Below are 25141 nucleotides of genomic sequence, written 5' to 3'. Positions count from 1 at the left end.
TACCTACTGAGACTTATCAGCTTAAGGATGTGTAACTCCTCTTCCACTTTAAGACTGTTGCAAACTGCAGACCTTTGGGCTCTTAAACCATGCTCTGTTTTTTCTCTTTTCCCTACCCTGTTTGCTTTGCACCTCACTCGGGTGTTCTGGGGGCCGGGTGCAGGGAAGCGCCACTCCATTGTGCCCCACACCCTGGAGCCCCAATAATGCATGCTGCATTACTAAGAGCTCCCCCCCAAGTGCGCCCGCCATGGCTGCAAGCAGCCGTGGCACGCACACGATCACTTAGCCCATTTTTCTGGCACGCTCGCACCCAAAACCTGGGTTAAGCGGTGGTCTACTTTAGAGGATTTCCCGCGTGCCACTGCTGGGAGCCTCTCAGCTTCCAGCAGTCTCATGCAGTGAAAACTGAGCTGGGCTTCCCTAGCCCTCTTCTCGCTGCTCATGAGAATAGCTTCTGTGTGATCTATAGACATAAAAGTTAGTTCCCAAAATTACTTTACACATCACTTTGACCAAGAAATAGCTCTCCCCTCATTTGATCCTTGCAACAATCCTGTGTGGTAGGTTTGCTTGAGAAAGAGGCACAGGCCCAAGATCTCTGAAAATAGGAGTAGATTCTGTTCAATGACTGGGGGTCCTTAGAGACAAAAGTAAGATTTTGCCTCTCTCCCAGGGGTGTCACTAAGTGTGCTCCTTTAATTTATCTCATATCATTGTTATGGTGAGGAACATACCTAAAAAACTGTATTAGCTGGGTTCAAGGTGGGCATTGCATCCCCTTGACTTTCTCCCACCATATACACCCCATTGGTCAGCTTTTCCTAGTATGATGAAGGTCAGCTACTAGATCCCATTTGGTCATTATGAGCTTCCTGTCCTTGGGAGAGGGGTTGCATGTTGGGAACCCCATGGGAACAAGTGATGGGAGAACCCCATTGCAAGCTGGCATCCCAGTGTCACAAATATCCTTCTTTCCTTATCTGGAGGCACAGCAGTATAGATGAGAACGGCGGTTTTTAATGCTTTTAAAGTTAATGTTTTTAATGTCTAGATAGTTTTAATTGTTTAAGTGACTACTTATTCTTGATTTTAACTGTCAGTTGATTTTAATTGCCTTTATTTGTTGTAAACGGCCCTGAGCCATTTTTGGAGGGGTGGTATATAAATCAACCAAGTAAGTAAGTGGAATAAAGTGCCCATCCTACAACCAGCCTGCTGGCCCTCTTTCTGTTTTTTTTCCGAGGGGGCTAGACAGTAGCAGTCCATACAGGTGGAGCAGGGGTGGGGGTCAGTAAAGGAGCCACAAGTGCAGCTCACCCCCTACTCACCTCTCCCTACCCCTGCTGCCTCATTCTTTGCTACCCGCCCCATTCGCCGAGTCAACCCCAAGTGCACAGGCTGCTGAACCTGGGTGAATGAGCAGCCCATGGCCTGGGTTAACACAACGATACGACAGGGCCGGACTGGGGGCACTGAGGGGGCAGTGGGATGTATGTGGGGAGGGTGCCGGGTTTTGAGCAGAATGGGTAATTAACGGTGGGAGTCAGAGCGCAGAGGCACCCCATGGGTAGGGTGCACCGGGAATATGCCCTGCTGCTCTGTGGGCCAGTCCAAGCCTATGATATGGGAGGAAAAGCAAAACAAATTGGCCCCGATGGGGAGAGGTGATTGGGAATGAGCTGTATTGGTGGCTTTTCTACTTTCCCACCACATCACCCTGAACAGGCCACGGCTGGAGCTCAATCAGTGTGTGGCCCATTGCAGGTCAGTAGGTTAGATTGAAAAATTGGCCCAAGCAAGCTGGAAAGCTAATGCCTGTCGGGCTGTTTGAATGGTAAAAATGACACTCTGGCCTTCTCCTCTGGTGGGGTGCGTGTTTGAAAGAGTCAAATACACAAGCAAGCAAAGCCTCAACCATAAATTAGAGCATACTAACAATCTATCAAGCTTTGGAAGCCTTCCCGTTTTTCACATGGGTGCACAGCACAAACAATTCCCGATGTGAAAATGAGATGCTGTGTGAAGTTTCTCCTGCTGTTCTACTTGTAACCATGAAACTATCCTTGCTGGGTTTTCAATAGAAATCTTAAATTCTGTACATTGGCGAGCTGCAGTGACACCTACTGGACCTTTTAAAAACTTCTGTCGAATTCTGCTCAACAACAAACATGTAATCTTACATGCTCAACAGGAGGTTTCACTGAATCATCCCTCCACTGTAATTAGAAGTTTACAGTATGTACACTTTGGCTGCTGGAGAGAGAGTTGCAGCTCTTTCTAGAAATACACATCAGACATGCAATTGCATGACAATGATTTGAATTTCTATTATATTGCCTGGACCTTTGCTTTTGAATGGTCAACAGTTTTTCTGTGATGGAGGAGAGCTGGTCTTGTGGTAGCAAGCAGGACTTGTCCCGTTAGTTAAGCAGGGCCCACCCTGGTTACATATGAATGGGAGACTAGAAGTGTGAGCATTGTAAGATATTCCCCTCAGGGGATGGAGCTGCTCTGGGAAGAACAGAAGGTTTCAAGTTCCCTCCCTGGCAGCATCTCCAAGATAGGACAAGATTATTATTATTTTTAATAGGACAAGATTTTTTTATTGATCCAACAAACTACCAAAGCATACAGTACGTCTCCAAGATAGGGCTGAGAGAGATTCTTGGCTGCAACCTTGAAGAAGCCACTGCCAGTCTGTGTCGACAATACTGAGCTAGATGGACCAATGGTCTGACTCAGTGAGGAGATTCTCACGATCAGCAAAAAGCTGGCTAAGGGAGCCTAGCCGGCTTTTTGCTGATCGTCTGCTGCCATGAGAGCTGCGTGGCTCCCGGCAGCAAACCCTCCGAATTCCCCCTCCCCTTAGCCGAGGTTAGTGGAGTGAGCGCTCCGCCAACCTCCTCTTTTTGATCATGTATTGATGCGGTACGGCTCCACGCTGTGGCAACGCATGAGGACACCCCTGCTGGGAGGCTAAAACAAGCCTCCTGACCCTGGGGGGGTCTCTCCAAGATGCCCTGTGAGCTTGCACGGGGCATCCTGGAACTTCAAGGGGCCATGTGGGCCCCGATCCCGGCAGCCTGCGCAGAGCTGGCAGTCGTGTGGGTGACTGATCCAGCCATCCAGGGCTTCCCTTATAATCTGCAGGGAGAGCGGACTCAAACCCACAAACTCCGTTATGGCGAGTCTCACTGATCGTGAGACTTGTCTCAGTATATGGGAGCTTCCTATGTTCCATGTATTAGCGTGTTCGTGATATGCAACAGTGTGCACATTGGCAGCACAAGAACTGTATGCATTTTAGCAGTGAGAAAATAACGTATCCATGTTGTTGTAACCTAAACAACCTATGTCAGAGTTTGGGATGTTGGAAATACCAGGAAGAAAAAGGGTTTTACCTAGATAACCCTTCTTTGAGGTTGTCTGGTAAGGCCTGCATTGAGGGTTGTAGCTGATGCATGAGAAGGCCTTTTCTGTCATGAACTTGGCATGTGGAACTCCTTGCCATGGGAGGTTCATTTAGCTCCATCTTTGATGGCAACTTAAATACTGATTTATTCCTGTGTGCGTCTCCACTGCACCACCTATGATTTATGTTATGCCCCTCCTTCTCTGGCTATATCTCCCTGGATTGATCTTGTTGTTGATATTTTATCATTTTCCTTGTCTGTTGTGTTCCATCTTAGGAATCTCCACAAGGGATGGGTAGCAGGGCAGATATGTTTATTAATAAACTGTTAAATCCTCCTAGCTAACTCCTGGGTTTTGCCAGATCTACTGAACCTCAGTCCCTGAAAATTGGGGGCAGATCCTGGGAACTCAACTGGCTCCTAGGAGGGCAGAGGATGATCCTGGTGGTCATGAGGAATAGAACCTTGTAGTGGCTCAGAGTGCAGCCTGATTGACAGGGGTAGAGAGTGGACTGGAATGAACTGTAAAAGCTCTCAGGGAAACAGGATGCCCTCTTGCTTCTGACCCCAATGTTGCTTGTTCCCCTGCAGACCCTGAAAAAAAGTCTTAAAATGCCTCCGATCAAACCCTGACTCATATCTGAGGAGTCTCTTCTCTGCATCTTTGTGACAGAGCATGTTGTGCAGCAAAGAGGAGAGAAGCTATTGACTAAACCTCGTGTCTTGTCAATATTGCCTGTAAGCTTGATTGAGGCAAATTAATAACTTAGATAGCCACTGGACCTCCAATTCAACAACCCAGTCAAGGCTCTTTTCTTATGGAAAGAATATACCCCCCAAAGGGTGCCTTCATTATAAATGCACCATGTGTGGTGACACAGAAATGACAAGCAAAGTTCAGGTTTTCAGTTTGTTAAACGAAGACATGACATAAAATTTTATTTTATTTTATTTTGATACCACCCCAAACCTACGACTCTGGGCAGTTTACAACAAAAAAATGACAACAGAAAAGTTAAAACGTTAGTTAAAACAAATAAACGACAACAGAGAAACAAAAACATTGGTTAAAATGTATGACAGCAAAAAGTAAAAACATTACAACAATTTAAAAATTTTAAAACAATATTTTAGAACCATGTTAAAACTATTAAAACAGCATTTAATTAAAAGCCTGGGTGAACAGATGTGCCTTTAAATGTTTTTTTTTTAATTGTCAGAGATGGGGAGGCTCTTATTTCAGCAGGGAGCGCATTCCAAAGCCTCGGAAATTAAGCACCAATTCATTAAAATTAATTACTAACCAAAGACTACAGTGTTCCCAAACAACATCAAGTCGCATATAATCAATAGGCACCCATCTTAGTCAACTTCCTCCTCAGATAGGCTGGCAAAAACTGCTTCTCTTTTATGACTTCCTAAAGTCAGTTGACCATATTTTTCTGCAAGGCATTGAAACTCGGCTCGGGCCTTGTTCTGTGTTTTATACAGTGGTTGTGTTGGTTCTTTTTAGGGTTTCTATTTATATTTGGAACTGGGTTACTATGTGGTGGGTTCAGCATTTATCATGACTAAAGGAGAAACCCATAAAACTGCATCAAGATGAATGGGTTCATCAAGATGAATGGATTCATTAAGATGAACCCATAAAACTGCTTCAAGATGAATGTAGAAATTTTGGCACAGTGGAAATCCTCACCGAATTCCAGAGTTTTTTCCAAGCAAAAAAATTCTGACAGGTTCTCCAAATTGAGATAATGCGTTAGAGTGGTTAGAATGCAGGAACAGGATGGGATGGGTGGACCCAGTTTCCTTGCTTGGCCACCAGCTCAGTGATTCTGGGGTAGTCACCTTTTCTCAGTCTACCCTACATCACAGCAGGATTGTGAGGATGAAATGAACAGGGAGAGATAGTGTATGCCACCTTGAGCATCCTGGAAGAAGGGTGGGATAAAATACCTACTGTATCAAAAAGTATGGAACATGCCTTCTTCCTCAAATCAGTGTTTGGGCTAATTTCTTTGCAGCAGTCAGGAAGCATATCGCCATCCCAAGATGCTTTGCAGGAGTATTGGGATTGCTATTTGTATGTTGTCAAGTTGCCCTTCGAGAGTCTGATAGATTTCCTTAAATCCTTTTGATAAAGTGTTTTAAAAGGTGTTCCCCTCCCCAACAACCCATCTAAAATCTCGTAGTACACCTTTCTGTACACTTAACAAAGAGAGGAACAATTGACCTTTGGTGGTCTTTGAGTGGGATGGAGGAGGTGGAGGCGAAAGAGTGTCTGCTCTGACAAATGTTGGCATCTGGCAAAAGGGACAGAGTTCAGCTTGTTGCCTGGCTGTGATTTACAACCTAAGGCCATAATCATCCCACACAGGCAAGAGGCTATTAGGTTTAATCCTGGCATCTTTCTCCTGAGAGAGACAAAAGAGAGGAGGAGGTTGTCTTTTACCGGACAGTTGTCGCTAGACCCACTTTATCTCTTCCATTCCCCACTGTCAACATATTGCTTCTAAACAGCCTTTTTACTAAATAGTTCTTAACTTTGACAAAGGGTTGTGACAGGTGGAAGAGTCCAAACCTCTGGTGGCCATTATTTATGTATCCCGGATTACTTCTTAACCAGGTGGGGTGGGGGGATGATCAAAGGCACTGAGTTCCTGCAACCCTGCTACTTGTTCCACATCCTGCCATATACACCCTCAACTTCAGGAGCTCAGGTCCTCAGGTCAGGTGAATTGGACAAGCTGAAATCAACACATGTAAATTTCCCTAGGTATGGACATGCAGTGATGGAGGATTTTTCACCTGTAGATGGAGGAATGAGAGTTAAGTAGTGGAGCACATCCTTTCCATACATAAGAACATAAGAAAAGCCCTGCTGGATCAGGTCCAAGGCCTATCTAGTCCAGCGTACTGTTTCACAAAGCGGCCCACCAGATGCCTCTGAGAAGCCCACAGGCAAAAGATGAGGGGGCATAGGAACATAGGAAGCTGCCATATACTGAGTCAGACCATAGGTCCATCTAGCTCAGTATTGTGTACCCAGACTGGCAGTGGCTCCTCCAAGGTTGCAGGCAGGAATCTCTTTCAGCCCTATCTTAGAGAAGCCAGGGAAGGGACATGGAACCTTCTGCTCTTCCCAGAGAGGCTTCATCCCTTAAAGGGAATATCTTACAGTGCTCACACATCAAGTCTCCCATTCATATGCAACCATGGTGGACCCTGCTTAGCTAAGGGGGGAAGTCATGCCGGCTACCACAAGACCAGCTCTCCTCTCCATATATGATACGATAGTGACTATGGAACACAGTGGCACCACTTTCAGCCCTCCTGCAGATCATGGACTACAACTCCCATCATCCCCAGACACTGGCCACTGTGGCTGAGGATGATGGGAGTTGCAGTCCCAAAACAGTTGGAGAGGGAGCAAAGTTGGGCAGGCCTGCTTTAAGGGAAAACTTTCCACATTGGACTACAACTCCCATAATCCCCAGCCACAGCGGCCAATAGCCAGGGATCATGAGAGTTCTAGGCCAACATCTGTAGGAGGGCCAAAGTTGAGCAGCCCTGCCTGAAGTCTGGCAGTGCTGAAGGATCACGGCCATGGCACAAGGAATGAGTCTAAGACCAGTAGCAGCTAGGGTAGATGCCATGGGAAGTCCCCACTTTACTCCGAGAAAGAATGAGAGACATGTCCTCTCCCTTGCTGTTGCTCCCCTGCAACTGGTAAACATACAGGAGATCTCTCAGCCAGGTCTCTCCAGCTAAAAGATGTCTGTTAATAAGGCCAGCTGAGTCCTCTGACTGAGATTCTGGAAAGCTACTGCCACTTGGAGCAGACAGTACTGGGTTGGATGGACCAATGAGCTGACTTGGTATAAAGCATCTTCATAGAATTCTACTTGTAATGCAGTGGGTAAATCTATGGAGGATCTATCCATAAAAAGAGAGGGCACTGCTAGACAGGCTCTGCAGGGTCAGCCTAGATTGCCTGTGGCTGCTGATCACGGAAGCGCCAGCCATCACAGTTCTGGTCCTTCCCTCTTCACCCAAATGGCACCTGAACTGTGAGTGGGCCAGCTGGAGCGGGTGAGTGACAGAGCTAATGGGGGTGGGTGGGACTTCCTACCCACTTTCAATCCCATAACCCGCCAGTTATGGGGCTATCCAGGTGGAGGTGCTGGGAGGATGTTGTATTGCCCATGAAAACTGGCCCCAGTCTTCTATCTGCTTCACCCTGCTTCATAGGAGGGTTGGCCTACCTCAAAATGCTTTTCCACTTGACTCGGCTGTGTGTAGAAACTGCCCTAATGAAGGCATTGGCCTTCCGGAGAAGTCAGTTAGCAGGCACAGCCCTCGCTCAGCCAAGCGGGGCCTCTCTTTCTGATTCCAGCAAGCATGGAACTGGTGAGGAGGCCTCCAAGTGAACGGTGAGGCATAGAGGTGTTGATGCATGAAGCGTGCTGGCTTGACAGCCTTCCACCACAGGGCCTCCCAGGGTGCAGACTTCTTTCCTCTGTGGATGAATCATCATCAACTTCTCATGCCGTTGACCTGTCAAGGCTCTTGCTGGGCAAACGACACAGTGTGTTTTGTCTGGGCATGACCTCCAGGAGCTTTGCAGCTGCAGAAGCATGACCTGCCCACTCGTCTCTCTGAGGCGTGCTACTGCCTTTCAGAATGGCTATTTGTCTTGGTTTCATTTGGGGTCTGTCAGAGCTTCAGCAACCGCACGTTTCATGGCCGAGTTAGATGAGGTCAAGCTGTGCAGAAGCAGCAACCCTGGGAGGGAGAGCTGTGGCAAGGTTCAGGTTGGACGGAGGCAGTTCTGCTGCCCACAGAGACTTTTTACGGCAACAGTCGCTATGAGTGTTTTATTATTAATCCATGTAACTGCTTACTAACTGCCTGTATAATGCTATGTGGTTTTTTTTAAAAAAAATCATGTACTTGTTAGTATATTTGTTCTTGTTGCTTAAAGGGGAATTCAGTTAGCTCACAGAGCTCAGATCTCTATGTGAAATTGGAATTTTCACCCATAGAGTTCATGACAGAGATTAAATTTATTTCACAGTTGTCAGCATTTGCATTCTGCCTTTCTGTGCTGTTAAGATGATTATTATGTTGTTTAAAATATTTATAGACTGTTTCGACCAAAAAGGTTCCCCAAGACATTTGCATAGCAAAAGGTATGAGAAAATGCCCAAGGTGTTTAAGACATAAACAACTGAAAATATCAATGTATCTCTCTCTCTCTCTCTCTCTCTCTCTATATATATATATATAGAGAGAGAGAGAGAGAGAGAGAGAGAGAATATTTTATGAAAATATATATGAAAATAGCAGCAGGTAAAACAGAAGTTGGAGCCCCAGAAAAGGCCATAGCAGCAGTTAAACAGTTGCCAGCATGATGAAGTGGTTAGTGTTGGACTGGGGAGACCCAAGTTCAAATCCCCATTCAGCCATGAAGCTTTGTGGGGGACTCTGGCCCAGTCACTTATCTTTCATGCTAACCTACCTCTCAGAGCTGTTGTAATCATGTACTCTGGGCTCCTTGGAGAGAAGGATGTAGATGTATATAAATGAAGAGCAGGATGGAAATGTACTAGATAATGAGGTCATTCTCATGACCAAACTATGAACTGGGGGGTAGGTACAGGGGGTAGGCAGGTTCCTACCTGCCTCCTCCCAGACGACTGGCAGCTCCTTCTACTTCTACCGAACACACGCCCAGACAACTGGCCTGTCAGTGATCAGCAGAGGGGTGATCTGGAGGGGGAAGTCATAGTTCATACAACCCAATTGCCCTGGGACTTTATGAACAGTTCAAACTTAACTTTACCACCTTGACATGTGGAATGATTGACTGTGTATTGCCTGGAGTCTTAGGCTTTGATCAAACATGGTGCTAAATGCTTCATTTGTACTTGAGTGTATAAATGAATGGTGAAACCAAGTGAACTACAGCCAGCTGTTTTGAAAGCACTGTTGCCCCAAAGGTCCCATCACTGGATTGGTCCAGCATAGTTTAGGGCTGCTGAAAGGATGCAGTTGACCCCTGAGAACAACCATGGCTATAGCATGTAACACTTCCCCCTTCGTGCTATTGTCCCAACCAAAACAACTCCCCGCCATGTCTCAGAACGGAAATGGAAACATTCTTGCTTAAACATTTCCTATTGACATATGAAGCTTCTTTATACTGACTATTGACATATGAAGCTTCTTTATACTGACTATACTCACTATTCTGACTGGCTGTAGCTCTCCAGGGTTTCAGATGGACATTTTCCATGCCCTAATTAGAAATGCTGCCAGTGGTTGAGCCTGGGACCTTCTACTGGGCATGCAAAGCAAGTGTTCTACCAGTGAGCGATGGCTCTTCCCCAATGAGCTCCAGAGCTATGGCTTCTCATATCCATATGCTTATACTGAGTTTGACCAGTATGAAGCCTATGATTCTCTATTCTGACTCTCTTGGTATCTCTCTTGGTCTTTCTCATCACCTCCGACCCGAGGCCCATTTAAATAGAGATCCCAGGAACTGAACCTGGGAATGATTATCATTTAGTTGCTTCATTTAATACATTCTTCATTTAATGCATGTGCTGCTCTACCAGTGTGCTAAAGAAGCACTGAGATCCCTTGTGCATTTCATATACATCATGTTATGCTGCCATCTCATTTGCATTCTTCAAAGGATCCCTGACAGTCTGCCACTTGATGGGAATTATCATGAAGCCCTTGAATGACAGATGCAAAATGTGAAGGAAGGAAAAGGAGTTGAGATCCTTCCCATCTCTGGCAGTTTTTTAAAAAACATCTGAAAACCCATCTTTTCACCCAAGCTTTCTCAGCTTTTTAAAATTTGTTGGTTTTAATTGTGTGGTTGATTTTAAATTGTTGAATTGTTCTAACTTTTTATGTGTGTTTTAAGTGTTTTATGTTAACCTCCCAGAGACTAAAGTTTGGGCAGTATATAAATTTGATAGATAGATCGATAAAAACGAAGGCTACTGCATCTGGGGCATTTTAGTTTAGAAAAAAGTTGACTAAGCAGAGCTATGATAGAGGTTGATAAAATTATGCATAGTGTGGAGAGAGTAGTTTTCCTCCCTCTGTCACAACACTAGAATGAGGAGTGTTCCTATGGAACAGATTACCAGGAAGTTTAAGACCAACAAAAGGAAGTACTTTACCACACAGTTTTAAACTATGGAATTTTCTGCCATGGAATGTGGTGATGACACAAGGTGGAGGACAGTGATAATGGCTTGTAGTCTTGATGGTTGTAGGCTACCCTCCAGGCTCAGAAACAGAATGCCTCTGAATATAGTTGCAGGGAAGGAACAGCAGGCGAAGGGGGACACCTTCATCTCTTGCCTGTGGGCTTCCTAGAGGCAGCTAGTGGGCTACTGTGGGAAATGGGATGCTGAACTGGATAGGCCTTGTGACTGATCCAGCAGGGCTCTTCTTGTGTTCTTGTCTTGGCAAGACATTTGTGCATCTTAATGGGCTCTTCCTTTGAGTGGTCCCATCTTCAGTCGGGTGGGGAGGACTCAGCTGTAGAGATAATAATCCAGAGAGGCTTTAGACTCTCACAGCCAGTGATCCTACTGGTCTTGTCTTTGGCTGAAACCCTGCCATGTTCCAAGCCTTTTGTTTCTCCTCAATTTTGTCTGGGATCTGGGAGGCAGGCAGGAGCCAAATAAGAATAGCAGCTGTCGGCTTGCCTCGCCTCTAATTTTGCCTCTGGAAATAGCACTTCAACCGGAGCTCCAGCTGGCACTGATTGATGTGCTGCCCGATTGGCACTTGTTCCATAAAGGCACAAGTGGCTGGGCCGTGAAACTTACATGCTTAGATTTTATAGCAAGACACTCAGTCACTGTAATCGTTTGTCTGTTCTCTATAATTTACAGCAGATGAAGCAGTGCTAAAACACTAGCTGGTTTCAGGCCAGCATAAGTGGGTTTGTACCATCTTTCTCCTCTTGCCTTCTTCTTCCTTGATTTTTTTTTTAAACTTTAGCTCAGTTGTTTTGCTTAGATACTTAAATACTTTAAAAAAACAAAAACACCTGTTGATGGGTTTAAGGTAACTGCCGAAAAACTTTGAGATTTATAATTCACATTAGTCATGTAGATGTTGAAAACTAGAATCCTACATCCTACTGTGTAGAGGAGCTATATAGCCTGACAGTTGTGTAGGGAGGCCAGTGGTGGCTCCAGTTCAGCCTGCCCCCAGTCCCATCCCTAGTCACACCCCCTGCGCCTGATATCCGATGGAGGGGGTGTCGTCTCGTTCCCAGCATGGCCAGGAGCAGCTCAGTATTGGCTTCACTGACTGGCAGAAGCTCTCCAAGATTTCGGGCAGGAGTCTCTCCCCACCCTACTGGAGAAGCTGCCAGGGACTGAACCTAGGATCTTCTGCATGCAAAATAGATGCTCGGCTACTGAGCTCTGGCTCCATCCATTACAGCAAGCAGTGCTCACATGCAGTTACTCATCCAAATGTAAACCGGGGTGAACTCTGCTTAGCAAATCTTAGCTACCACAAGATTAACCTCAGTTGGAAATCGGATCCAGGTATGAGGGGCAGGAAACTTTAGTTGAGCCTGGAGATCCAGAGGGGTCCCATCTGGGTTTCCCCGTTACCATGAGAGGGAAAATATGACTAAGTTGTAGATCATACCTGAGAATCTTTATTCAGACTTATTCTGTTGTCCTGAAATGACAACAGAAGGCACAAATTTGCATATGCTGATTTGTAGCTGGGAAATGACTTGACTAGCAAGCCAGAGTTTGGCGGTTCGAATCCCTGCTGGTATGTTTCCCAGACTATGGGAAACATTTGTATCAGGCAGCAGCGATATAGGAAGATGCTGAAAGGCATCATCTCATACAGCGTGGGAGATGGCAATGGTAAACTCCTCCTGTATTCTGCCAAAGACAACCACAGGGTTCTGTGGTCGCCAGGAGTCGACACCGACTCGACGACACACTTTACTTGACTTTATTTGTAAATGCACATTTAGAAATGATTACTATAATTTAAAATAGAACTACAACAAAACTTATCATTGTGAGGAAGACTGTGGTCAAGTAACCTGCGTGTCTGCTGTCCAGTTGCTAACTGTCGAACTTCACAAGGCCCTTGCTCTGAGGGCTCTGCAGCCTTCAGGGGCATATTTATGGAGGTGAATATTGCTTCCCCATCCCACTCTGCACACATTGGGCTGTGGAGCAAGCCTTCGCCACAGCTTCTTTCAAGCCCCCATATCACTTCTTGACATGTGGGCCAATATTTTTTGAAATAGTTTATCATTTTTAAATAACTATTTCCTCTTCCTGGATATGTCTTCCTCCCTCATCACCCTTCTTCTTGATTATTTTCTCTCTTTGTTTCTTCTGCCCACTTTACCTGCCCCTGGCTTTACCTAGGTGGGATCTCACAGACACTGCAGCTCAGGGGGAGAGCATCTGCTATGCCTAGATCCCAGATTCAATGCCTGGCAGCATCTCTTAGTAGGTCTGGGAAAGACTCCTGCCTGCTGAAACCTTGGAGAAGCTGCTGTCAATCCGTGTATTATTTATTTATTTATTTATTTATTTATTTATTTATTACATTTATAAACTTCCCCATCCAAAGGCTCTAGGCGATGTACAACCAATTTAAAAAGACATAAAAACACACACCATTTAAAACACACTGCTAAAACAATATAAAAACAATTAAAAACAATTAAAAACCATTTAAAACTAATTAAAATACTTTAAAAACAATTTACAAACCTTGGAAGGCCAGGCCAAACAAGTAAATTTTTAGGGCTGTCTTAAAGGCCCACAGTGAGCCTAAACTGCAGGATATCTGCTGGGAGTGCATTCCATAAGCCAGGAGCAGCTACAGAAAAGGCCCGATTCCAAGTCACCACCAGACGTACCAGTGGTAACTGGAGAGGGACCTCTCCAGATGACCTCAATGAGCAATGGGGATCATACCGAAGAAGATGTTCTCTAAGGTAGATAATACTGAGCAAGACTGACCAGTGTTCTGACTCTGTAGAAAGCAGCTTCCTATGTAGTGCTTTTGGTTGATTCCCATAATATACCTCTCAGGCATAAAATATGGTCCTCCCCTACCTAATAATGGGGATCTGTAGCTCAGTGGCAGAACATCTGCTTTACATGCAGAATGTAGCAGGTTCAGTCCCTGGCATCTCCTGGTAGGATGGGGGAAATACTCCTGCCTGCAACCTTGGAGAGCCTCTGCCATACCATTCAGTATAGATAATATTGAGCTAGATGGACTAAGGCAGGGCTGCTCAGCTTTGGCCATCCTGCAGATGTTGACCTACAACTCCCATAATTCCTGGCTATTGGCCACTGTGACTGGGGATCATAGGAGTTTTTCATGGTCCAACGACAGCTGGGAGGGGGGGGGCTAGGTTGAGCAGACCTGGACTAATTCCAAACAAGGCAGCTTTCTATGTTCTCTGCTCTCCACTCTAGCCAGTGTCTTGTTCTCAAGACGAATGCTGCCTACCTGCCACCACTGTTCTTACTGGAAGAGTATGCATCCAGCTGTTTCCCCCCCCCTTGGAGTGAGTCTGTCATCACCACCTGCTTGTTTGCACTTCTCTCACTGTTTGCACTCCATGCTCTCTGTGGCTTAGCTCCCCAGCACTGCATTTCCTCATCATCTCCTCCAGTCAACCATCCTTGCAAGAATGCTGAATGAATGGAGAGCTGTCTTTATTATTATTATTATTATTATTATTATTATTATTACATTTCTATCCCGCTCTTCCTCCAAGGAGCCCAGAGCGCTGTACTACATACTTGAGTTTCTCTTTCACAACAACCCTGTGAAGTAGGTTAGGCTGAGAAAGAAGTGACTGCTTTCTTGTAATTTCACCTCATAGGTTCTAGTCATGCCCTTAGGAGCAACAGAGAACAAGTCCCCTGCTCTGTGACAGCCCTTCAGTGATTTGAAGATGGCTGTCGTATCTCCTCTTAGTCTTCCCTTATTCTTTAGGATAAACATACCCAATTCCTTTAACCATTCCTCATAGGACCTGGGTTTCAGACCTCAACTTCTTGATTGTCCTCCTCTAAAACCATTCTAGTTGATCCATGTTCTTAAAATGTGCTGTTGGGAACTGGACAGAATATTCCAAGTGAGGTATGACCAGCAGATAATTGAATAGAGCTTATTACCTTTCATGGGGATCATTCACATGACCAGACCTGGGTTAACCTGGGTACAGAGGCTCTCTTCCCCAGTGCCTGTCAAGCTGGGCTATCCAGCTTTTCAACCCTCCCTTAACCTAGGTAGGACAGAAGCATCTGCTGTCCTACCATTGTTTTTGGTTGTGTGGGTGCCTGTGGTGGCTTCTGCAGCTCTCGGGGCCGGTGACCATAGAGTGCTGTGGCTTGAGAGGCTGGGGGAGGAGCCCTCATGCATTGGCATGGGTGTCCACTCTGCTTCCTGTGCAATGCATTCTGGGATAATGGGGGACTTTCTCCTCCTGATCCCAGCTCTGCTGACTTCCACCTCACTGGTTGTCTGGGTGTGCGATTGGCAAAGGAGCCTCTGATCATCTGAGGGGTGGTAAGTAGGTTTCTGCATCTCCTCCATCGTTCCCTTCTATTTGGCTGTGTGAATGCTCCCATGATTGGGACACACTGCCTATGTTAATGCAGTCCAAAGTTGACTTAGCTTTTTTAGCAACTGCATCACACAGCTGGCTCAGGTTCAATGTGTGGTCCACTGAGACTCCTAGATCCTTTTCACATGTACTGCTGCCAGGCTGTCTCCACATCCTATACTTGTGGACCTGCATTTTCTTAGCTAAATATTTGGTTCTGTTGTCATTCATCTTCTTGGTTTTGACCAGTGTTTGAGCCAGTCAAATTTTCAAGCAAAGCATCTGCTCTACCACTGAGCTATTCCCCCTCCCCCAAGTAGATGAGAGTCACTGTAATTTAAAAAGCTGGAAGGAAACAATGGATTCATTATTTCTCGCCCTGGTCTACAGGGAGCACCACAGAAACCCAATGCACAAAATTCACTAGTATTGATTGGTCACACCAAATAATCCACCCGAGTCCACTGGCAATTTTTCTAGTTAATTAAAGGCCATAGAACCTTGGTCTGAATCTTGTAAGCTTTGATGCACACTATATTAGAGGCACATGTTTCCATGGGGATGACCTCACCTCTGCCTCTCTCAGTGTCTGGCCTTCTGTTTCTCGTCACCCTTCATTTCCTCAAATCAATTCCCATGCTGGCTTCTTGGAAAAAAATGGCTGGAGGGAGCAGGATCTTGAGTTCTTTTGCTCAGCACTTGTTAGCAAGGGAGTAAACTTGTTTCTCTTGGCATTGACAACGTGAGTGCCTACTGGAGGGGAAAAATCTGTCACATTTGAGTGGGATTTTTGCACAGCTGAAGTCTTGTCCTTCATGTCTTGAGGGCATAGTTCTAGGCGTGTTGCTGGTTGACACGTTTGTATACCTTTTTAAAATGTAACAAAGCTAGGAGATGGAAATTGTTGCACAGTATGCAATTGTAATAAAGAGTGAAGGCAGTGTGCCATGATACGGTAAGGCTGGGAATAGAATAAAGCATACACTACTGAGTTGGACTGTTTTCTTGGAATTTTGAAGTTACTTTCTCCTTTGTTTTCTTACTCTCCTTTCGGGAGAGGCCAATGCCCATATTTTCTAAGCCTGACCATACCGAGGTTGGCTCCACAGATATTCAGGTGATGTAGTGGCTCAACGTAAGCTGAAAGATCCCTGATTCAAATTTCACTAGAGCCATGAACTCACTTGAGGATGTATGTAGTCAAGCCCATCCTTCCTAACTGTATATCTCCATCTGCAATATGGTAAGAAGTGGTTGACTGTGCATGATGCAAGGGTTTCTGAGACCATCCATTCCTCACCCATATCCAACTTTTCCTCCGGGTTACTCTGGGTGGTGAAGAGGAATGGGGTTATCCCTCCTTTATTCTTGTCCCATCAACTTTTTGGAACAGCGATAATAGTGAACAGGACTGCTGCGAACCAGGCCGGTTCGAGCAGTTCCACTGTGAACCGCTTTGAGTTTTTGTCAAACCGACTGGCCCAGCTATTCATTTTGACTGAACCGGTACAAACACCCATGGTTCAGTCCAGATTTGGTTCACATTTGGACTGAAATACCTCAACCGGTCGGTGAACACCCCTACTTGTTCTAGCCTGACCCTCAGGAGCAACAAAGAACAAGTCTGCTCCTCCTCCTATCAGACCGTCCTTCAGATATCTAAAGACATCTCTCTTCTCTCGCTTTAGCCTTCTCTTCTCCATGCTAAACATACCCAGCCCCTTCACCTGTTCCTCATAGGACTTGGTTTCTAGACTCCTCACCATCTTTGTTTATTTTATTGTATTTATTGTTGAACTTATATACCGCCTTTCATTGAAACAATCTCAAGGCAGTTTACAAAAGTTTAAAAACATACAATAAAAATATTAAGCTAAAAATATAAAAACAAACCTAATTTAAAATCTATACAATACAAGCATAAAAACTATACATGGGCAAAAACACATAGAACACATAGAACTTTGTTGCCCTCCTCTGAAAATTATTCTCCTCTCAATGCCTTCGGTTTACAGTTGCGGCTTCTCAGCTTGAGGCATTCATCAAGTGGCTTCCAACAGGTTTCCGGGCAAAATACAAAGTGTTAGTTATAACTTACAAAGCCCTAAATGGCTTAGGCCCTGGGTATTTAAGAGAGCATCTTCTTCGCTATGAGCCCCACCACCCATTGAGGTCACTTGAGGAGGTCCGTCTCCAGTTGCCACCAACTCATTTTGTGGCTACACGGAGACAGGCCTTCTTGGCTGCTGCCCTGAGATTGTGGAATGCGCTCCCTGCTGGGATATGAGCCTCTCCACCTCTGGCAATTTTTTAAAAAACTTCTGAAAACACATCTCTTCAACCAGGCTTTCTCAGCTTTTTAAAACTTGTTTTTAAATTATTCTGACTATTTAATTGTTGTTTTATGATTTTTTAAATTGTTAATCATTGTTCTGTGCTTTTATAATTTTTGTTTTAATTATTAACTGATTTTAATGGTGTTTTAATGTAAACTGCGCTGAGGCTTTTGGAAGGGCAGTATAAAAGTTTAATAAATAAATAAATAAATAAATAAATAAATAATAAATAAGTGTGCCTGTCTACACTTAGTAGAAGTTGACTCTGCCAGCCCTGAATCTTTCTTTACATACTGGAAGGCCACCCCCCTTGGCAGGCTTTCTATGATAATGGTAACCTTAAGTGCCCACTTGATGCTCCGAGAAGTGTGTGAAATCCAGAACTTAATGTCGCTGCTCTTGGTGTCTTGGCAGGAAATCTCCCTTGACATGTGGGCAGGGATGGTTTGAGGTAGCAGTGGTAAATTGGATAGTCTATGGGGAAATTTCCCCTGCTGAATATTACCTTACTGCTATTATTTTTATACCACTTCTCAATGGAAAAGTTCTCAAAGTGATTTACACAGCAAATTAAGAAGATGGATTCCTGTCCCACAAAGGGCTCACAGTCTGAAAAGAACTACAAAGTAGACACCAGCAACAGCCACGGGAGGGATGCTGTGCTGAGGTTGAATAGGGCCAGTTGCTCTTCCCCTGCTAAACATAAGAGAATCAACACTTTGAAAGGTGCCCCTTTGCCTATTTAGCAGGAGACCTTGTTGAATCATTTTGGCACCCCTCTAATGAGGTGCTGAAACGATTCGAGCAGATTGCTAGTTTCAGAGCTGAATCACTTTATCACTTCCCTATATTTTCTCCCTATGAACCAGTGTTCTCTGCAGAGAGTGCATATAATCTGATGGCAAGATCACTCTTCCAGACATGCTAGAGACCTGCACCATGGAACTATACCAAGTCATGCCTCTTTCTCCTGTTCACACCTCATGTTTCCTAGAGGGATGGATCGATGGTGTAAATGTGGAAAGCATGCCTCCTACCATAAAGTGTGCATTGGAATTTAGAGGGATGCAAGTCTTCTTATATGGAAAATGACCACATTAATTGCCCCAAGCACCCTTGGGAAAGCAAATTAAATGGCAAAGATGCTAACACTGGAAAGGGGGGAAATATAGGATTAGAAAGGAAAAAAGTCACTCAGCATTGGGTTGAGCTAGTGATCTCTTCGGGGTGTTTTATGATGTTTTCCTACTGCTTGAGACTGATTAGTTGCCTGTTGCTGTAGCTTCTTCCTGTACATGAGTCATCACACTAGTCTGCTTTAGTGATCTATCCCATTCCAAGGATTGCCTTTCAGCAGAAGGTCAGTGGAAGGGGTGTAAACAATCCTATAAAATACATGGAGGCATTCAGAATGAAGTCATCTAGACGTTCAAAGAATACTTAGGGATGGATGAAGACAAGACCTGCCATAGGGCAGAGGCAGAAGAGATCTAACCTGTATTTTAATTTGTGCTTTGCACATTCTGGGGGACAGGACTTGGTTGGAACAGGGCACCTGTCTGGCTCCTGATCTCTGCCTGTTGTTTACTAATCTGGTATGAGTTCAATATCCTGCTGCAAGAGGACTATCTTTTGCTTCCATGGCCCCAGTTTGCTAGAATCAGGCCCCCAATCCTGGTGCTGGTAGAGAACCCTTCTATTGCTTTTGCAGGCAGAAGGATGGAGGGGAAATAAATATATAAATATATAAATTATATTCACAACAAGTAGAGTCAGGGAAGCTATAAAAGGGAAGAAGACTTCCTTCAGAAAACGGAAGTCCTGCCCAAATGAAGAGAACATAAACTCTGGCAACAGAAATGCAAGGCTACAATAAGGGATGCAAAGAGAGAGTTTGAGGAGCATATAACTAGAAGTGCCAAGGGGTATAACAAAAACTTCTTTAAATATATCAGAAGTAGAAAACCTGCCATGGAAGCAGTTGGACCCTTAGATGATGGGGGGTGAAAGAAATTATTCAGGAGGATAAGGATATTGCAGAGAAGCTGAATGAGTTCTTTGCATCTGTCTTCATGCCAGAGGATACTGACCATTTATGCTCTTCCGAATTGAGCTTTTCAGGTTTAGTGGCTGAGGAACTGGGCCAATTTGAAGTGACAAGGGAAGATGTTCTAAACTGTCCTGAAAAAACTAAAAATTAATATTATTAATATTAAATAATAATAATAATAATAATAACAACAACTATTATTATTATTATTTAATTGCCAGGGCCACATGACATTCACCCAAGAGTTCTGAAGGAACTCAGATGTGAAATTGCTGATCTCCTAGCAAAAATATATAACTTATCCCTACAATCATACTCTTTAACAGAGGAAAGGAAAGTAGCCAATGTTACTCCAATTTTCAAAAAGGGATTCAGGGGGGATCAGGGAAATTACAGGCTGCTCAGCTTAACTTTGGTGATGAGTAAATTGATGCAAAGCATACTTAAGGACAAAATTGTTAAACATATAGAAGAAAAGGCCTTGTTGAAGGAGAACCAGCATGGCTACTGGAAGGGAAAGTCTTTTCTCACCAAACTTTTGGAGTTCTTTGAGAGTGTCAACAGGCGTGTGGATAACGGTGATCCGGTTGACACAGTATACTTGGACTTCCAAAAAGCTTTTGCTAAAGTTCCCCATGATCCCACTAAAGGCTCTTGAGTAAACTTAGCAGTCATGGAATAAGGGGAAAGGTTCATGTGTGGATCAGGTAACTGGTTGAAGGACAGGAAACAGAGAATAGGAATAAATGGACAGTTTTCACAATGGAAGTAGGTAGGAAGTGGATTGGTACTGGGACCAGTGACTCCAGGGATCAGTACTGGGACCAGTGACCAATGAATTGGCCAAGTTTGCAGATGACATTACATTATTTAGTGTAATGAAATCCACAACCGATTGTGAGGAACTCCAAAAAGGTCTCTCCAAACTCTCACAGCACTAGAACCCATGAAACTGAAGGTCAAGAAATTTAGGACCGACAAGAGGAAGTACTTCACATAATTAATCTATTGAATTCTTTGCCATGGGATGTGGTGATGGCCACAGCTTGGATGGCTTTAAAAAGGGCTTAGATTCAAGGAGGGCAGGTCTATCAATGGCTACTAGTCTGGTGTCCATGGGCCATCTCCAGCCTCAGAGGCATGATGCTTCTCAATCCCACTTGCAGGGGAGCAGCAGCAGGAGAGAGGGCATGCACATACCTCTTGCCTGTGGGCTCCCCAGAGGCATGTGGTGGACCACTGTGTGAAACAGGATGCTGGACTAGATGGGCCTTGTGCTTGATCCAGTAGGACTGTTCTTATGTTCTTAAGGGTTAATTTCACATTTACGCAGGCTTGTGGTCCCCAGAAATTATCTCTGAGGTCATTTATGGCCGCCATTTTGTGGAGATGAGCCATTTTGTGGCTCATTCTATCTTGGCATCAGCTATGAATATCAGCAGTCTGCTCCAAGCAGCTGTTGGAGCATTATTACTAATGGCTTGCTAGCTCTTGTGTGGTCCTCCGTGGAGCTAATTGGGGTCCTGACCCCTTTCCCTTTGGAGTTGCTTTAGGTCTATGTCCCTGCCTTGGCAGAGACCCCAGCTTGTCCAGGAACAGTGTCTCCTACACATTTAAACTCCTTCATCTCTAGACTACAGTTGCCAGCACCCCCAGCCACAGTGGCTAATAGTTGGAGATTATGGGGGTTGTGGGCCAAAGTTGAGCAGCTCTGCTCTAAATAGTGGCAGAATCCCAGAGTTGAAGGGAGCTTTGTAAAGCATGTAGTCCAACTGCTTGCTTGATGCAGGAAGAGTAGATACATGCACGTACATTAGAGCAAAAATGCCTGTGTACCTGTATGTTGACACTAAAATGTCACATAATAACTTTAAAAACCAACTACACTTTAGTAAGCTATCACAGAGTTAACTTCTACAGCAGGGAATGAAGCAGGTGACTCTTCAGCATAAGTTTAAAAGAGGGGAGAGAGGACTCTTTTGTGTTAAATGTGCAAGGCAGGAGTTTTGCAGATGAAAACAGAATGGAGGGTGTGGACTGCAGGGTCTCCATGTCCTTTCGAGACTACCAATCCCTGTTCCATGTGATCAACTGATAAGCAAATCTGTAGTCAATTTGGCCAGCCATATTTATTTGTGTGATTGGTGTTGTTTTTTTTTGCCTTATCCAGAATTATGTGTAGCTTGAGATACCTGGATATCTTTGCTTGCTTGAGATAAAGTAGGAAAGATTGTGCCGTCGAGTTACTGTTACATTTCAGTACCAGCTCTAGAGATACACAGAAACCCCCTTGAGAAATGTCACTTATCTGATAGGAATTCATATGGCTTCCCTTGAACACTTCAGATGTTTCTTCCTTGGGAGAAAACCTGAAATTCGCTATAAATTTTCACTTTTTTGAAACTTCAATGCCCAAACTAGTGATTACCCTTCACTGGGAAACTGACCACTGGCTTTCAATTACCTCTCTTCCATATGCAAGGTCATGGAATTCACGAATCTACCTCAGCCCCAATGTCACCTCCTTTTCATCAGTATTCAGATTGTATATGCCTCAGAGCATGGACTTTTAAAGCTCCATACATGTCTCTGGTGTTGTTATTGAGATTTATTTTCATTATTTAGCAACTGTGTTCCCACCTGGAAGAGCATCATAGTCCACCAACTAAATTTTGTAATTAGGAGCTCTGCTTGTCATGCATTTCTTGACATTGTGGGAAATGTGTCCCTTATTTCTCTCATTCAAGGAAATGTTTCAAGAACATCCTATTATGCAGCCTTGAGCTAAATCTATCCACCCACAAGAACTTTGTGCAATTTTGTAGGCACAGCTCCCCTACACTAATGAAATGCCTGAAGCTGTTTTAATAATAGAAGTGATTTATCAGCAGTTGATTCTGAACATTGGCTTGTGTGGTCTTCTCATAATGGCTTTCCTGATTTGAGGGACACTTCTGGCTTGTCTTCTGTGCTCCTGGCATCTTTCTTGGTGGCAAGGTTTTTTTATTATTTGGAAATGATGAAGTATCCATCATTTCTTCAGCTTTTGGTGAAGAAACAAAAAACGAGTGCCTTCTGTTCCCCATAGATCCCACTGTTGATTGCATCTACTAATAATATCAAGGAATGCAGAGGGATTTATGGGAGAATAAGGCTTCCAAGAGTGTATGGCCAAGAAAACTGGGTATTAGAATCACTGAACATGTGTTGCATCTCTTGGTCCCAAAGCATGGTCTAAGGGCACATGATACCTTGCTGAAACTAATCAGGTCTTAATATGATCATGTCTGGATGGGAGACCCATGTATGCTACCTTTGGGGATGAGGCCACAGCTCAGTTGTGGAGCATCTGCTTTATATGTAGAATATCCAAAGTTCAATCCTGGCACCTCCAGGTATCACTGAAAAGACTCCTGCCTGAAACCTTGGAGAAGCCGCTGCCAGGCAATGTAGACAGTACTGAGCTAGACGGACCAACAGTCTGACATGGTATAAGGCAGCTTCCTATGTTGTGTCTCATATCAGGTTGTTCATTAAAGCCCTGAAAAAGAGAACATAGAGATCTTTGAAGTACAGATGGAGATACTGTTTTACATTGTTCCTCAAATTGCCCCTTTGATCCTTTTTTATTCTTGCTTCAGTGTATGAAATTAAATTATGAATTTAGGTGAACAAGATAAAAGAAATGTTCCTGTGGATGTGTGGTCAGGAAAAGCGAGAACTAGGAATATCTGCAGACTATAAATTTAGTGATCTGCAGATATTGGTGTATCTGCAGTCAGGTAATTGACATCTGACTTCGGCATATGCAGGGAAAAATGGTTCACAGACAGTTAATCTTAAATATCTGCAGGTTTGGGTTGGCCGGAAATGACATCCAAAGTCATTTCCAGGCACCATTTTGAAGAAAGGGGCCATTATTTAGCTCATTTGTTTTAATCCCCAACCCCCCAGGCATTGCTGGGCACATGGAAACCCATAGAACACAGTAGGGCAGTTTTGGGGTAGTTTTTAGGGCCCTTTTTGCCTCCATGAACCTACCCCCCTCCCCCAGTCCCATTGACTCAAAGACTCAGTATCTGCATCTCTGTTATCTGCAGTGTGTGTGTGTTTGTCCAGGATGATCTGTCTTCAGCTTGGCCTTTAAGGTTTATCAGTGGTGCATTTATTGCTGTCATAATCAAGTCCATCCACCTTGCTGTTAGTTGTCCTCTTCTTCTCTTTCCTTCAATCTTTCCCAGCATTATGATTTCTCAAGGAGCTGAGTCTTTGCATAATGTGTCCAAAGTATGGCAGTTTGAGCCTGGTCATTTATGCCTCAAGTGAAAATTCTGGATTGATTTGTTCTATGATCCATTTGTTTGTTTCCCTGGCTGTCCATGGTATCCTCAAAAGTCTTCTGCAGCACCAAAGTTCAAAAGCATCATGGTGTGTGTGTGTGTGTGTGTGTGTGTGTGTAATGTTATATATAAATATATAAATAATGTGTGTTATATATAAATATATAAATAATGAATTGTCAGAACAAAACTCTGTTTATCCCAACATTCTGTTCCAAAGAGAATCCAGATAGATACCACAGGTGCCTCACATACAGGGCATGGAGATGGCAACCATCCCGTTGTTTGGTTTCTAGCATCTACTACAACTTTGTAGTTGCTGCACAACTTTGGCCCCCCAGCTGTTGTTGGACTGCAGTTCTCATCATCCCCACCCACAATGGCCAACAAAGAGGGATGATGGTAGTTGTAGTCTAGTAACAGGACTGGAGAGCTGAAGCTATGCAGCCCTGATCTACTTCTAAGAGGTTTGCTCCATCTTGGAGATTCCATTTTGTGATCCCGGCTAACAGCCATCAGTAAGCATTGGTTTATTGCTGCTCAACAAATAAATGGCTATGATCCACTGTGGTGTCAACACTTCTTGTATTAGCATCACAGGTCACACAATGTTGCACCAGTGTTGACTAGCAGCAGCATACTAGCAACCAAAAGCACTGTTGCTATAGATACATTGCTGAGGTGCTACTCAAAAACATCATATTGCACATGAAATAGTTGAGGCAGAGCATGGCAAAGGGCAGAAGAGTGCTTTTTTACAGTAATTCCACCCCCATAGATATATGACATGCAGAGGGGTAACAGTGTTTCTCGTTAAACAACACTGCAACACTGTAAACACAAACAATGAGGTGATTCTCACGATCAGCAAAAAGCGTGTGGGCGGCCAATACAGCCACCCTGGGCTGCAGGAATGATCATCTGCAGGGAGAGCGGGCTAAGCCCACTCTCCCTGCACACCCCATTTCGGTGAGTCTCACTGATCGTGAGACTCGCTTCAATGAATGTTAAAAGTAAAGTTTGCACACTGATTTTGAAAAATTAGAAATCAAAGCGAATTTCATAGTTCCTCCTAAAGGGAAATATCTGAGAGTTTGCAAGATGTGCCAAACAAATTTCCTTAAGAGAAGAGAAATTTCTCAAGGGATTTCTGCACATCTATTATATTAATTCTCCTGGGTGTGCCTTGGAACGTGCGTCCTAGAGCCCAGCTGATTGGCCGGGCGGCAGATGCACCTGATTGGCTCAGGCACACCCAGGAGGATTGGTTGCCGTGGTGGTGGTCCGGCCGCGGAGGCCAGAGGTGGCACAGAGGCAAGGCCCAGGAGAGGGGAAAGAAGGGG

At 44.4% G+C, this 25141-nt stretch overlaps 1 protein-coding gene across 3 annotated transcripts in view; it reads left to right on the top strand.

Moving 5' to 3' along the window:
- COL22A1 (collagen type XXII alpha 1 chain) overlaps window positions 1-25141 on the top strand; it is a 261520-nt gene that overhangs the window by 59393 nt on the left and 176986 nt on the right. The gene's annotated exons all lie outside the window — the stretch shown is intronic.

This window comes from Hemicordylus capensis, chromosome 4 (genome assembly GCF_027244095.1).
Source record: "Hemicordylus capensis ecotype Gifberg chromosome 4, rHemCap1.1.pri, whole genome shotgun sequence".
Lineage (NCBI taxonomy): Eukaryota > Metazoa > Chordata > Lepidosauria > Squamata > Cordylidae > Hemicordylus > Hemicordylus capensis.
This window is presented reverse-complemented; position numbering and strand designations above follow the sequence as displayed.